The sequence below is a fragment of the Triturus cristatus genome, chromosome 11 (assembly GCF_964204655.1).
Source record: "Triturus cristatus chromosome 11, aTriCri1.1, whole genome shotgun sequence".
NCBI classification, from domain to species: Eukaryota; Metazoa; Chordata; class Amphibia; order Caudata; family Salamandridae; genus Triturus; species Triturus cristatus.
Genome location: NC_140594.1, coordinates 1,161,116,544 through 1,161,132,123, shown reverse-complemented (window position 1 = coordinate 1,161,132,123; position 15,580 = coordinate 1,161,116,544).

Genomic DNA, 15,580 nt, shown 5'->3' with positions numbered 1-15,580 from the left:
GTCCCACTTCTCAAAGCCCTTCGAGGTCCACAGGGAGCCCAACTGCTCAGATGCGTATAGTGGCGACGCCCGGGTCAAACGATCTTTCCACCCCATCGCCACATTAGCCGCGTGCCACACTCGTACCATGACACGCGTGGGGCCCGTCAGACGTGCGTCAAGTGTGCTGAAGTAAAGCGCTCGGTTATAATCACCACCCGGCAGTAACATCTTATCCATTTCAAAGGCCGAGTTTAGAGCGGGCCCGTACAGGCCGTGATTAATCGCAGCCAGCTGGGAGGCCCAATAATACCGTTTGATATCCGGGAGGGCGATCCCCCCGTCATACCACGGGAGCGTCAGCTTCGCCAGGGCGATACGCGGTCTACCTTCCCAGAACAGTCGGCGCTGCAAACTCTCCACCTCGCGAAAGTAGCGCGCCGGGACGACGTCCATTGTGTTCTGCAGAGCGTACAGGAAACGCGGCAGCGACATCATCTTAAACAATGCCGCCCGGCCGAGCGGCGAGAGCGGCAAGCGCCTCCAACGCGCGACATCCTCCTTCAGGCGCTGGAGGGGGGGAAGCAAGTTCTGACTATATCGGGCCTCCGCGTCCAGGGTAATGAAGACACCCAGGTACCGAAATCCCAGCGGGGCGATCTGGATAGGACAGCCCCGCGGAAGGATAGGATCCTCCCCAGAGAGAACATAGACGCACGATTTAGCCCAGTTGATGACAAGGCCGGAGTTAAGACTAAATGAATGCAATACATCAACCAGTACTATCAGTGATTTACGTGGGGAAGCCAGGTACAGGAGAATATCGTCAGCGTATAGAGATACGCGGTCCTCATACTCGGGGGTCCAGCGGAGACCACGAATAGAAGGTTCCCACCGCAGCCACTCCGCCAGGGGCTCCAAGGCGAGCGCGAAAAGGAGCGGCGATAACGGGCAGCCCTGCCGCGTGCCCCTGCCCAGCTCGAACGGAGCCGACACTCTACCGTTCACCACCACCTGCTCCAGCGGGCCAGAGTACAACAATTTTACCCAACCGATGAATCCTGGGCCAAACCCAAACTTCGCGAGCGTCGCCCAAATATATGGCCATTCAAGTGTGTCAAACGCCATAGTGGCGGCCAAGGACGCCAAAATGGCCGGCTCCCGTATGAGCGGGCCACGTGCGAGCACCCCATGCAAACGCCGCAGGTTAAGCGCTGTGTTGCGATGAGGGATAAAGCCGGACTGATCCTGGTGAATCAAGTCACACACTACGCCGACCAGCCGATTGGCCAACACCTTGGCGAGAATTTTGGGCTCCGCATTCAATAGCGAAATAGGCCGATAGGATGTGACCCGGTCCCGTGGCCTCCCCTCCTTATGGATAACCACGATAGTAGCGAGACGCTGGTCTAGCGGGAGGGAACCCGGCGAGTGGGCCGCGAGGAACATAGCACGGAGATGTGGCGCCAGCGCATCCGGTCGCAGTTTATACAACTCGATGGGAAGACCATTAGGACCCATGGCCTTGCCGGAAGCGACCGAACGTATGGCGAGGGCAATTTCTTCGGAAGTTGGAGTGGCGTCCAACGACACTCTGTCCTCCTCCGTAAGGGAAGGCAGCGCGATATCCCTGAGCAGGGCATGGGAATCCTCTTCAGAGCGGGAGGACACCGGGGAATACACCCCACGGAAATAGTCTGCAAAGCAGGAGACAATTTCTTCTGGTTCAGTGACACACACACCATTCTGTTTCTCAATCAACGGACAACTCGACTCGCTCTCTCCTTTTTGTCCAGCCACGCAATCAATTTACCAGCCTTATCACCCACATCATACAGTCTCCCCTGTTGCTCTCTACTGAGGCCCCTGGCCGCCCCCGTGACAAGGGCCTTATAGGCCGCTTGCTTGAGTCGGAGAACATGTAATTTGTCATCCGTCACCCCACATTCTAGATCACCCTCCAACTCGGTTATCTCAGCTTCAACACGGGTCACCTCCTCCCGCTCGCGCCTCCGGGAATGGGAAATAAGGGACAAGGCCTCTCCCTGGAGTACCGTCTTGAACGCCTCCCACAGTGAGACCGCCGATGACACAGACCCCACATTCTCGTCAAAGTAGCGCTTAAGGGATTTAACCAGCTCTGCGTGAATGGTGGGGTCACGCAGGTACCAGGGATTAATCGGGACCACCCTACCCTCTCCCCTCGGAAGAATATCAAAGTGCAACAAGAGCGGGGAGTGGTCCGAAATACCCCGTGCCAAATGGCGCACCTCCCCTATCCTCCCCACATGCGCCGCCGGAACCAGGACATAATCTAGCCGTGAGAGACTACCATGAGCCCCTGAATGGAAGGTGTACTGTAGCTGCGTGGGATGTTTCAAACGCCAACAATCCACCAGCCCCAAGGTATCCAAGAGGCCAGACAACCACGCCTGGGCACGGGGGAGATCCCTAGGGGGGTGACGATCCACAGTTCCGGAAACCACAGCATTAAAATCCCCCCCCACCACTAGAATCCCCTCCGGAAGGCCAAGGAGGAGGCGCCCCAGATCCGCAAAGGTGGTCGTCTGCAGCCCCGACGGGACATAAACAGACACGAAAACGACCACTCTGCCCTCCATTCTACCCACCAAAACCGTGTAACGTCCCCTGTCGTCATGGAGCACCTCATCAATCTCCAACGGGAGCGAGTTCTTAACCATAATGCCCACACCCCTTGAACCAGACGTGAAGCCCGAATGGGCCACAAGGCGGTAGCCCCGTCGATTCATAGCACAAAAGGAGTTGCCAATGAGGTGTGTCTCCTGCAGAAAAACTATATCGGGCGAAATTCGCTTCAAGAACTGCAGGACCACACCTCGTTTTATCCTGTCCCCCAATCCATTAACATTCCAGGACAACAGACTCAGTCCCCTACCCCCCATCATAAACAGAAGCCATCACTCGTCCCCCAGAGAGCACTTTAGAAATAACACAACGATACTTTTGCCTTGTGGTGTAAACGAACAACACCCCACCCCAACCCACCCGCCCCAACAAAACTCCCCCCTCCCTGCACCCCTGCATGAGCCCAGACAGCCCCCCCAACTTGCAGTGTGCCTGTCGCCCCTATATAATGAAACTAGCTAGACCCCCTAGAGGAGGAAAGAGTACCCCTTCTAGACCCCACACAACCTCCAAGGGAGGGGAAAGAACAAAGACAGAAGCTTGGTCGAAAGTGGCATCATAGTCGTCCAGAGTGAGGCCCAATATCAACCCCTCAGTCCCGATCCAGTGGGCCGTCTCCTCCCGCCGCCCCCCCCCCCCACCATCTCGATCACTACCCCCAGACAGAGTGTCCAGCCAGTCCCCGGCCGCTTCGGGACGATCAAAAAAGTGCGTGCGACCATCCACCTCTACGCGCAGCTTGGCCGGGAAGAGCATGGCGTATTTTAAGTTCATGTCCCGGAGCCGGCGCTTGACGCCCAGGAAACTCAGTCTCTGCTTCTGGACCGCTTGGGTAAAATCAGGATAAAAGTTCACCTCCATATTTTCCAGCTTAATCGGCCCTTGCAGTCTGGAGGCTTGCAAGATCGCGTCCCTGTCCCGAAAGTTAAAAATCCGGGCAATGAGAGGCCGCAGAGGGGCTCCGACCTTCAGCCTTCCCCCGGGAACTCTGTGGGCCCTCTCCACGGCAAAGAATTTACTCAGTCCCCGAGGCTGGAGATGGGTAGGCATCAGGTCCTCTACAAAAAGATCCACCGCCGCCTCCTCCCGTCCCTCGGGTACTCCGATGATGCGGATGTTATTCCTCCGGGCCCGACTCTCGGAATCCTCCAGGCGCCGATCCATAAGCGCACTCGCCTGACGAAGTCGGTGCACCTCCGTTTGGAGGGCCGCCACCTCAGTCGTGAGGCCCGACGCGGTTCGGGCCAAAGAATCAACCCAGTCGTTGGTCTTGGAGAGATCAGCCCTCACCAGGCTGACATCCACGAGGACCGCGTCGATCTTATGCGCCAAGGTGTCGAACCGCTGGCCCACCGAGGCCTTCATCTCAGCAATGGCGCCCATGACGTCTTGCAGAGTCAGATCCGTGGGCAGATCCGGGGCATCAGGGGGGCCCTCAGAGGACTTGTGCGGTCCGCCGGGAGAACCCTTCTGGAGGGTATAGCGGTCCATGATGTTGGCCTGATGTACGGCGCCACGCCAGGTCGACTTGGTCTTCGACCGATCTCTGTCTTGTTTCGTGGCCATCGCCACGGGTCTAACACCCGCACCAGCTACGCCGTAGAGGGCAGGCAAGCAAGGCCACGAGCTCCGGGGGGCCACCCCAGGTCGGCGGGGTGAGTCACAGCCGGCAGGCAGGCAGGGTCTCCCAGCGAGGCCACACCAACACAAAGAGCTCCGCGATCTCACTTGCAGAGACGGCAAGGGGGTGCGAAAGTGAAAGCGAAAGTGCGGGGTACGCGACTCGCCAGGCCCATCCCACCGTTGTTGTTCACTTTGCCACTGGGTCACCCCCCAGCGCAAATCCGGGGTCCGGCGAGAAGTAGGCCGCAAACTTCAATCGGTGCTCACTCCGGTACCCGAAGTCCGATTCGAGAACGGGGAACGGGTACCACCTCGGCTCAGGTTCACCGACACAGTCCCCTCAACCGAGGCAGGATGAAGACAGGATAAACGTAGGAGGTTGCGGAGGTCCTCGGGAGCCTCGCACCTACGCGGCCATCTTGGTTGCGCGCTAGGCTCCTCCTCCTGTCTGAACATTGTTAAACCTTTTCAAAATGTCAATGAGTATGAGTTCTCCTCCACGTTACACTTACATTCTGTGAAGCATTGCTTATTGTTTCTAAAAGGTACCTAAGAAACTCTCTTAGGGGGAGAGGAGTTGGCCTAATGGCTAGGGCGGTCGACCTCGAATCTGGAGAAACGGGTTCGAGTCTCGGCACTGACGCTGAACATCCTGTGATTCTGGGCAAATCACTTCATCTCCCCGTGCCTAACAAAAAAAAATAATATGTCCTCATGTAACGCAACAGGTGCTATGTAAAGCGCTCTGATACCCGATACTGGTCAAGTTCGCGCTGTATAAAACTCTGTAAAATAAAGATGTTAAATTCTATGAAGCCGTGTTCATTATTTACAAATAATAAGTAGGAAAGCATTTCAAAACATGAAAAATACATTAAGCAAGATGAATTATCCTGTTGCAATGAATAACAATAGGAATTGTTATCGATTTATATTTGAAACAAACATAAATAAAGGAACATAATTAATTTTAGAAAAAGGTAGCTAGAATATAAACTATATGACCATTAGAACAGCACTTCTGATATTTTTCTATATTTTCAGATTTTATTTACATGTAAAACATCCAAATATCTCATGGTCCTGGTGCGCTACATACATGTTTTAAATAAATAAATAAGACATACATGTAGACAAGCAACCATGACTAAGTACTCCTTTGAAAAGAGTGGGAAGATAACATTTCTATTGGTGGACTAAGTTACAGAATTCTCTGAGACTAATTTTACATAATAATTAAAGTTTTATGACCATTTGAAATCAATGTGTATCTTTCAAACTATTAAGACAGAATTTATTTAACCTATAAATTCATTAGTAAATAGGTGTTTTCCACCACAGTGAAAAGGAACACTAGTTAGAACCTATAGATTTTCTACTTTTCATTGGTGGGGGGGGTTACTATGTTGGTTTGCAACCTTCCATCTCCCCCACCTTATTCTATGGATGGACAGCCTTTCACTGACAGGTTCTTCTGCTTTCAGAAAATTCCCTGATCAGGAAAGATGCCTACAGTACTTAGCTGCCATGATGGCTGTTCTTTCACTTTCTGACCCTTTTTCATGCTAAGCTACAGACTCCACCTCTTGGTTCTCCAGGCAGCATCACATACAAGAAAGTCTGCCATGCTCTTTGGAATAGTATGTTCTGGGAATATTGAGTGGTGCTCCTAGAACTATCCTTTATGAGACTAGTTCCAATCTGTTGGGATGCCTAGCAGCCACATTCAAGCTGGCACGCGCCTCATGATGGCCCTGCTGACAAAAACCACACCCACACACCCAATATAATACGCTGCTTATATTACCTTAAGTGGCTGAGGGAGGAGTATCTTGCCCCACACAAAACTTCACCTATTGTAAGTCATTGCTCCTCACCACATTCAACATGCCTAATACATTTGCTATTACATACTCTGAATATAAGTCATACAAGTCACACTTCCTCACATTTAGGTTGATGATATGAGCAATATTGGCTGAGCCATTAGTTGGAAAAATCCATGTTACACTGTATTGGATCATAATCAAACGAGGAGAAGTTAACTGGGTGCCATGTTTGACGCCAAGCTGCATTGGAGCCCCAGCTAAATGGGAATATGTCTGACCTCATTAGGAGCGATGCCGCAGTTTTGAAGTTTGCTTCCAGACTGGGTAGGAAGCCAATAACGGCATTAATAGAAGTTTATCTGGTGAAATGTGTTTCGAAAGCCACTTATGAGAATGACATTTGGGGATACACCGAGCATGATTCTTCAAAGGTGGTGGAAAATAAATTCTTACGGTGTCTTCTTTGTGTCCCCAGTGTATCCACTCCTATATAGTCCACAAAGAACTAGTGGTTAACTATCTTAAGGAGACAATAGCCCTTCCACCCCTTTTCTGTTGGGTTGATATATGGACCAAAGAAGGATCTCAGCTAAACAAAGAGGTTCTGCTTGATTGCCTTTCCCTTGACCATGCTCACTGTTACCCCTGTTTCAAATGTATTAAGGTAACATGTAAGAGTTTTGAAAGGGGTGAGCTGTTTACCATTCTGGGGGGGATTGTCAAGGAAGATTGTAACTGGGTCAGTGAAAACCTCTTGAAACAAAGAACACTAGCAAGAGAGCACACAGGTCTTCAGAAGATGCCGGGTCAAGGCTATGTGTTGCTGAAAACCACCCAATTCACAGAGCCTTACCTCACAACCGAATAAAGTGAATATTGAAATGAATTGAGTGAGGTTCTGTGTAGGATCAAGCAAACAGGGGTCACAACAAATATACTGAAAGGGGCAAGCCGAGGATTCAATCATTTGAGATCTTCATGCCTACACTCATAAATACCCAAAACATCCAACAATACATATACTGTAAAACTATTGCTTTGACTCTGCAGTGGATTGTGCTTCTGCACCCTGTCTGTATCACCACTATCTCAGAAGAAATTCTGTGTCATGGAATGAACAGAAAGAGACTTAGCAAGGAGTGTGCAACTACTGCCAGGGAGAGAAAATCAACAACATTAGGCAAACACATCCATCCACCTTGAAACCGATAATGCTAAGTTGCTGGTAAACAGATATTCAAATAGGACGCTGCCAGGAAGACTACTATGAGATATTAATGTATTGATTTATATCTTGACTGAGATCAACAATATTTACAATAGGAATAAAAAACTGATAATTTACAATTCACAACTCTACAATTACACAGATTTCTTAAAACAAATTTGAAAGGATTCAAAAAATGATAACATACAACTCTTTTGGAGGGGACATTGACAATGTTAACAATTCATCAAATTCATCAAATTTAGAAATTTTACATTTGTTATACAGTGGTTTTAAAAAGCAGTTTCTGACATCCACCACCGCCGGGTCCGGACACAAGCTAAGTACATGTTTTAAGTCTTGAACCCCCCATTGCAGAGATCACAGTTGCCAGATAAATGTTCTCTGCCATACCAATGTTTAGTAAAAACATTTAAAGGTGAAATGCCCAATCTTAACATTATTATTAAATAACCGTACATTATGTTCCAACGAAAACGATAAATATTTTTGCGTATGCTTAATAGACAAAAGTTTTTTAAATGCTAATTTCTAACCATAACGTGCCTGAAACCTATGGTTTTTTCAGTGAATTTCAAATGTAATGCTAATGTCTATTTATAACGTTCATTAAACCTATCTTTTTTTCTGTGTTTCTTAATTATCATCCCATTCTCAACTTGCTGAAAACTGCAAATCTCACCACTTTTCCATCAATACCTTACACCAACAAAATCGCCACAAACAAGAGCCACATCTAACGCTAATGAAATACAAAGTAGGCGTTCCCGTGCAAAAAAAACACGAAAACACCACTTCCCCATATTTTCAACGACCAGCCAAATCTGCATTGTGATCCAAAAAGCAGGCGATAAGCCGAGTTAGCAGTAACAAATTAACATCAACCTTTAACTGGTGTAAGGAGGTCGACTATCTACTCCGTGAATTGGACCCAACTCACAGCCACATCTAAAGACCAACACGTGATACAGCTACTGATCATGCAGCTTCGACACCCAACAACGCCACAACACCCAGCCCCACCACAACCAGAACCTCCCCCCCGGACCACCCCCCCTACTACTACCACCGAGGCAGCACAAAACAGAGCAACTGACCTTCCCAAAACACCATGCCCCTCAGCCACACAATAGCTGAATGTTGGGAGATGAGCAACCAACTATATATGAAGGAGGAAAGTCACCCATCACTGATAAAGCACACAATGCCAAGTGTAACGGTCATGTGCTGCACAGACCTCACTATGCAAAGCACAAACCTCTCCATGTGGAGATATACTATTGATACTTGTAGTGTAGTGCACAGTGGACGCAACCATGTTACCTCAGGCAGTGGGGAAGATCTCGGTCATGTAGCTGTGTTGTCCCCCCTGGAAGCGAAGCAGAGTGGGCTGCTCCAACGTACGCCACTCTAGCGTAGGAGTATGAATAAATAGACCGGGCCCTAGGCGTGGTTCACTTGTGGAAAGACCAACGAGCCTGTCAGAATGGCAGCCCTCACCCTGGCACGTGGCAGCCGCCATAACCGCGGGCCTCCTCGACACAGGGCCCCTGCGAACCCAGCAGCGCAGCACTGCAGACTTATTTCTGTACCGACTACTGCCTTCGATCTACACTATGGACAGCACGGTTAACAATTCAGTTGTAGGGGCAATTGCAGATATCGCAGTCCAGTTCGCAAGACACGTTGCTCCCAGTGCGGCCCACCCAGACCACGCATCATCGCAGGGTGTGCACACGCTGTTTGCTTCAGGTACTACTAGCTCACTGCACCATAAGTGATCGCCACTTGGCATTATCAACGCAGAATTCATTAGGCAAAACAGATTGCTCCCAGTGCGGCCCGCGGGACCCCGTATCATCGCAGGGTGCACGCACGCTGAGTACTCCAGGTGCCACTAGCTGTGCAGCTCAACTCAATGCCACGTGGCTGTGCGCCCATCCTGACCGCTGCCTCCGCCCTACACTGGAGTTACATGGTTCACAAATCAACATTAGTAGTGACGCAAATTGTGTAAGAGACTATAATGGGTTAAGAAGACCAGATGCTCCCAATCTGTGCAGCTCAAGTCAACGTCACCTGCCTGTGGGTCTTTGCTGACCGCTGCCTCTGGCCTACACTGTGGAAGACTGGCGACACGTGGTGCCAACTAACCCTGTTCAACACAAGCCGATCCCACATTTGTAACTGTGTCCTGAGTCCTCAATGGCAGTAACCACAGCACCAAACTCCCTTCGATCACCGAGGGGTATTTCCACATGGAAGACCGGCGACACATGGTGCCACTGAATCTGTACTACGCAAGGTTTGTTTGGGTCACCAACGTATGCACATGGCTGTGGAACCTAGCTCACCGTTACCACTGCCCTACACTGTGGGCGACCGGGGACAAATGGTACCACTAACCGTCTTCTTCCACAGAAGCCGATCCCACATCTGGATCTGTGTCCTATGGCAGTGACCCCAACTTGCCAGCGACCACAGTGCCAGACTCCCTTTGATTAGTGTGGCGTATTTTCATATCGAAGTCATCAATGCGGAAAGTATTGCCGGCGAAAAAGATAACGCAAAAGATACATTTTACACAAACTGTCGATTTCGCTTTCCACGTCCAGTAATTTCCAAAGGAAGAGTGAACAGTTTTATGTCAGCAATGAGACATACCATCACTCGAAAATCACCCAAGAATACTTATAATTTAAAAAGAACAGAAGCATCGAAGTACAATAATGATTACAATACGGAGATTTTGAAGATGTGAAATGCAAATATGAACATACAATATGATGCACATAACTCAATTGCTGTTTCTCACTATGTCACGCCATATATTACCAACTCTGAGAAGACAGAATTGAAAGAAAGGTGGGAAGAAATTTCACAGGAGAAGACACTTAAGAAAAAAATGTACAGCTTCAGTTTGAAGATACTTTTACATCGAGAAATTGGATCCTACCAATGTTCGGATCGATAGGCATCTGCAAGTTTATATTCAAAGTCAATAGGAACCATCTGGATAAGTCTAGGTTTTCCTGCGGCACGAAATCGAACTTTAAAATAAATGTTTTAAAACAAATTTGTGATGATATAGACTTACCTTTCTTTGCTAGTCAAGAGAACTGTACAGAAAATAACAGTTGGATATGTCTAGGTGTTGATCAACAAATGGAAGATAATACTGTTGTGAAGTTTGAAAAAGAAATAACAAAGTTTAAAGTCGTTTCTGGTGAAAATCCCAACTATGTTTATATTTATTGCTGACGTACTCAATATAAAATTCAAACTAGGAATGTAGATGTGCTACCACTAACCCTATTCAGCACAAGTCGATCCCACATGTGTAACTGTGTCCTGAGTCCTGAGTGGCAGTCACCCCAAGTCCGTGGCAGCGACCACAGCACCACACTCCCTTCAATCACTGAGGCATATTTCGATATGCAAGGCCAGCGACACGTAGTCCCACTAACCCTCTTTAACACAAGCCGATCCCACATGTGTAACTGTGTCCTGAATGGCAGTGACAACAAGTCCGTGGCAGCAACCACAGCAGCATACTCTCTTTGATCAGTTAGACCTATTTCCACATGCAACGGCGGTGACACGTGGTGCCAATAACTCTGTTCAACACAAGCCGATCCCACATGTGTAACTGTGTCCTGAGTCCTGAATGGCAGTGACCCCAACTCTGTACCACCACACTTCCTTTGATCAGTGAGGGGTATTTACATATGCAACTACAGACTCCAGTAGGCAAGTAAGTATCACAGTCCTACACCCTACATATTATCCTTTTGTATCCTTGATTCAAGAACTTTTTTTTATATCAGCTATAGCTGTACTACAATGACCAAAATAATCTTCAAATGAAAACTAAAGTGGAATAGCAGACTCCACTGCAGGCAGTACAGCTCGCAATTCCATTTTTAAATGCTAATTTCTAACAACAAGATTGTACTCAGAAAATACAACACTTCGTCAGAGTAATCTATACTTATTTCATCTTTTCATCATACGCCTACACTGCACTCACTAGGGCTCCCAATGGAAATTATTTCTTCATTCATTAACTACAGAGTCCACTAGACAAGTAAAAATTACAGGCCTCACATCTACATAATATCCTTTTAGTATCCTTTCTTCTTGAACATTTTTTATATCAGTTATACCTTTAGTACAATCACCAAATTCATTTTCAAGTACAAACGAACACTCAGCACTCTACACTGCGGGCAGCAGACCTCGCAATTTGAATTTTGGACATTTGGTGCCAACTAACACTGTCCAACACAAGCCGATCCCACATGTGTAACTGTGTCCTGAGTCCTGAATGGCAGTGACCCCAAGTCCATGGCAGTGACCACAGCAGCAAACTCTCTTTGATCAGTTAGACATATTTCCATATGCAGTGACCCAAAACTTCATGGCAGCGACCACACCACCACTCTCCCTTCGATTAGTGAGGAGTATTTTCATATTGAAGGCTGGCGACAAGTGGTGCCACTGAACCCTGCACTACGCAGGCCGGTGAGGCCACCAACGTATGCACGTGGCTGTGGGTCCTTGCTCACCGCTACCTCTGGCCTACAGTACGATCAGCAGGCCTCACAATTCAGATAGAGTCCTGATTCCACATGGCGCAGTCCTATAGCCAAGACACATTGCTCCCAGTGCGGCCCGTCTACACCAAGCATCATCACAGGCTCATACACTCTCAATACTTCTGGTGCCACTAACCTTCTTTAACAGAAGCCAATCCCACATGTGTAACTGTGTCCTGAGTCCTGAATGGCAGTGACCCCAAGTCCGAGGCAGTAACCACACAGCATACTCCCTTTGATTTGTGAGGCATATTTTGATATGCAAGGCTGGTGACACATAGTCCCACTAACCCTCTTTAACACAAACCGATCTCACATGTGTAACTGTGTCCTGAATCCTGAATGGCAGTCACCCCAACTTCGTGGCAGTGACCACAGCACCAGACTCCCTTCAGTCTTATTTGTTGTTCTTTTCTTTAAATAATTTTTTTATATGTAAATCTACACATGTCTAAAACTCCTCTTTGTCCAACCGCACAGGGACACTTCCAGGCCCAAGAAGGTTGTTGGGGGTATGATGGTAATGTGGGAAGAGGGTGCGTTACCTGCTGATGTGGGGAGAGGCAGCGTCAAAGGGATATCTATCACAGAAAGAACTCCGATATGTTTTCACAAATTCCTTGGACAAATGCCAGCTGATGGACTGAATCACAAAATGATTTTTCAATACTTATGTAGTGTGAGTTATGAACAGTTCACACCCAGGCTCGCAGAGGGACAGCTGCGGCCCGTCCGCTCAACTCACAGACACAGTACTGCGAGCCGTCCGCGTCATTGTAGCCATCCCTGCCCTGTTCCGTCATGCGCCACGCCACACTACTCAGATTATGTTCTGACAACGGCCCCACATACCTACCTGTCGCAGGAGTACTCGCTGTTCCTGTGCAGGTCAGTGGTCTAGTTCTCCACATCTCCCACCCACTCACTGAGGGCAGCTTTGCCCACACACCACACCCATCCAGCACATGCGTCACAGGCCATGTGACCACACAAAAATATTCGATTGACAACGTCACATCCTTTATTGTCGGTGCTGACTAGATGCCGCACGCTCCATGTGTCTCAACCATAAAGAGTCTTTCAAAACTTGCGCAGAAGGTTATTCGCACCCTAATCTGTATAGCCCTTGGGCCTACCGCCCCCTTGGCACGGACATCAGATGCACAGGGTTAGTGCCACCCAAAGCTCATATGGCCATCAGGGGCCTACCACCACATGGCACAAACTTAACTTCCACAGGCTTAGCGGCCCCAAAAGCTGATGTGGTCTCTGCCGATGATGACTCAGGACTCAGCGACATGTGTGAGATCTGCCGGGCCATGGAGAAGATGATGTGGTCTCCGCCATTCATGACTCAGGACTCAGAGACATATCAGGTAATTATTTGCTCATGGATGTGCAGGGGCTGCTGGTCTCTCTCTCTCTCTCTCTCTCTCTCTCTCTCTCTCTCTCCCTCCCCCTCACTCTCTCCCCCCTCTCTACCTCTCTCTCTCTCTCTCTCGCTCCCTCTCTCTCTCTCTCTCTCTTCCTTCTTTTCCTTCCATCTCTTTAACTCTCTCTCTTCCTTCTCCCTTTCTCACTCCCTTTCTTTCTTTCCTTCTCTCTCTTTTTCTCTCTGGCTTTTTTTTCCTTCTCTTTTTCTCTATGTCTCTCTCCTTTGATATGCGCATTACACACGTCCTTATTTTGTGCTTTATTTTCCAGGCTCTGTCGTCCACATCCATGGTCCCCAGAGCAGTGTTCCACCTTGTTATTTTGTATTTTTTTTATACATTTTGTTTATTACTTTCTTGTTGATATATGTTAATAAAACAATAAAGTTTGAAAAAAAAATTAATAACGTTTCTGGTTGTTTTCTTAACTGCTGTGTAACTCTTTCTTGTTCTTATTACTGTTATTTGATGAAGTCCACCATTGTCTTAACTTATCGCAGGAATACTGGTGATGTCTGCAGTTTCCACCAACTTCTGAATAGTGTGTTAGATTTATCTCAACTTTACTTCCATTAAAGTGCTGATAATGAAATGCAGACTAGCCGTTCCCGTGCAAAAAGACACGAGGTGCACCTTTGCGATTTATTCTAAATACTGAAATCCTGTATTGAATTGTACTGACGTAGTGGCTGCACTCACAGTGTACACTGTACACACAAAATCATTTACGAAACCTCATTGTATTTATATTGATTGGGAATTGGGTGTCAGGTGCTGGAACTTGACGAGATACACTGCCCAGTTCGTATATTGTCCTGCACACGCAAAAAATCACAACTTTCACACCAACTGCAATGCAAAACAAATTCCGGTGATAAGCCACGTTAGCACCAGGGATTTTACACCTGCTTTCTGATGGTGTTACGCAGGACGACTACCTGCACCACGAAAGAGAACACAGCCAAGAGCCACACCAGAACACCCACAGGTGCCATAGAATAAATGAGCATGATACAGGGATACCCATGAGGGCCACAAGACTCTTCGGAACAACTCCGGGACCGCCAATGCCCCCCAAACCTGCATGTAAGCAAGTGTGTCCCTCTGGCCATTGTGCTAGCGTGATAGGCCCCAGCCCTGCAACATCACAGTGTGCTATCACCTCTGCGTTGGCAGTGAGCCTGGACATGTAGCTACGAACGCATCCTCCTGCATGCACAACCGGCGTGTGCTGGTCCGGAGTACACAGGTCAGCGCAGCGGTGTGCCTTTCCGACAATGGGAACGGGGTGTCTCGGACATCTCCGTGTACAGGAAGTGCGGTAAGTGTGTCTCTGTGTTCTGGTGTGGCCTGCCACAAGGGCTGCAGTAGGGGTGGGCGGAATTTGCGAAAGCGACTTCCGAAAATTATCGCGAAAATGTTAAAAATCTCCGCAAACAAGCGGAAATATCGCGAAGATGCGGAAGTTTTTTTCCGGCATGTTCGCGAGATTTTCTGCATGGTTGCGGGTCGCCAACTTACCCATGTGGTTGCTTGCGGGCGCGGCCATCTTTTTTTCAGTTGTCTCGCGGTGCATGATCGCGAGAAAAAAGACGTGATCGCGCGACGCATGACGTCACTGCGGACGCGAACTGTCGCGAGACAGCGCAAATGGCTAAAACAATACAACATCTCATGGAGAACGCGATCGGATCGGGAAAACTTGTCGGCGAACGCGGGGATTCAGTTAAGGCGATCGCGCGTGCGCGAGAATGTATTATTTTACAGCGCGAGCAAGAACCAAATTATCGCAAAGCTGCGGAATGCGGAAATTTTGACATTTCCGCGCTTTCCGCGGAACGCGGAAATGCCAAATTATCGCAAATTCCGCGAATGGAACGGAAATTTTGCCCAGGTCTAGGCTGCAGCAGTCGATGTTGTAAAGTGGCATGCACCACCTCCAAACGGCACTGTGATGGTGTAGTTGGAATGCAGCAGCACAAGCGCAAATAGGCATTACAATGGTGTGCTGTACGAGTGCACGAGATGCAACAGCGCACCGTACAAAAGTGTGGGAGCTTGTGCAAGGGAGGAGCAGCTGTTTGCAATGTAACAGACAGTAAACTCGCCCATGTGCTACGTGCTGGGCATCTCATTCATGTTGACCACGGTCGCAGACATCCCCCAACACCAACGACCCGCCTTTGTACACATCCTCTATGAATGCAGTGTGGTTTTCACTTC